The 1235-nt window shown below is 49.8% G+C and overlaps 1 long non-coding RNA gene across 1 annotated transcript in view; it reads left to right on the forward strand.

The window, feature by feature from the left end:
• The first annotated feature begins 272 nt into the window (after positions 1 to 272).
• The window catches only part of LOC112071304 (uncharacterized), a 15211-nt gene continuing 14248 nt past the window's right edge, over positions 273 to 1235 (forward strand). The window contains exon 1 of the long non-coding RNA XR_002894057.1: positions 273 to 317. This is a non-coding gene — a long non-coding RNA (uncharacterized lncRNA). The remainder of the gene's footprint in view (positions 318 to 1235) is intronic.

The raw sequence follows: 1235 nt of genomic DNA on the forward strand, positions 1-1235 counted from the left end.
TCTGTGTCTGTCTGTCAGGGGATTCTGTGTCTCTCTGTCTGTCAGGGGATTCTGTGTCTCTCTGTCTGTCTGTCAGGGGATTCTGTGTCTGCCTGTCTGGGGATTCTGTGTCTGTCTGTCTGTCAGGGGATTCTGTGTCTGTTTGTCTGTCAGGGGATTCTGTGTCTGTCTGTCTGGGGATTCTGTGTCTGTCTGTCTGGGGATTCAGTGTCTGTTTTTCAGGGCTGACCTCCTCTCCTCTCTTCTTCTCTTCTCGTCTTCTCTCCTCTCTCAGGGGGCCGTCCTCACTGCTATGCTGGTTTCCCGGAACTTCTCTGGTAAGTGTTTTCGTCACCACTCCCACACCTACAGTTAGACCCAGAGCTTAATGCTCTTACACAGCCTCTCACCTTAAACACCAGACTGACATCAGATCAGTGTCGAGGCCTGCTTCCTCCGGTGATAAGAGATGTCTGCACTGTGTGGCATCTATCTGAAGACATGCTCTTGAAAGCTGTCGGGATGGTGGATACTTGTGATTTTGATGACAAGTTGAGCCCGGTAGAAGATGTGAACAATGTCTCCAGAAACCTATGCAACTCTTGTTCTATGTTATACAAGCAGCAGGGCTTGTMTCCGCAGGCGTGTTTGTGTGTGTGTCTACCAGTCTGGGTGGTTGGTGCTTCAGTCAACATGAGTCACTCTGTTCGTAACTGCAAATTATCAAATGATCTGAGGTGAACATCTACTCAAATAAAGCAAAACACTGCCGGCTGTATCCACACACACACACCGGTCTGCCGTGTCACCACTCCAACACCCTCATCTCCTCAGGAACAGGAGCCAATATTAGAGTGAGGTTATCCAGGGATGAGTCACTGAAAAGAGAGGGATGAGAGAGAGAGAGAGAGAGAGAGAGAGAGAGAGAGAGACCGAGAGAGACCAAGATATAGGAGAGGGAGAGCAAGACAGAGAGAAATGGATGGGTGAATGAGAGATGGATGAGAGCGCAAGGGAAGAGAGGGTGATGGATTAGATAGGAAGAGCGAGACAGGAGAACGATGGATGAGAGGGAAGGGATGAGAGAGGGAGATGTGTGTGAAAAGCAGACAAGCGAGAGAGGGGGAGATAGTGGCAGAAGAGAGAGAGAATAGGATGTGAAATAGAGAAAGAGAGATGAGAGAGGAGAGACAGAGGTTGGGGGACATAGGGAAGGAGGAAGAGGAGAGACGGAGGTTGGGGGATAGAGGGAGGAG

The sequence above is a fragment of the Salvelinus sp. IW2-2015 genome, unplaced genomic scaffold, assembly GCF_002910315.2.
Source record: "Salvelinus sp. IW2-2015 unplaced genomic scaffold, ASM291031v2 Un_scaffold1572, whole genome shotgun sequence".
Taxonomy (NCBI): Eukaryota; Metazoa; Chordata; class Actinopteri; order Salmoniformes; family Salmonidae; genus Salvelinus; species Salvelinus sp. IW2-2015.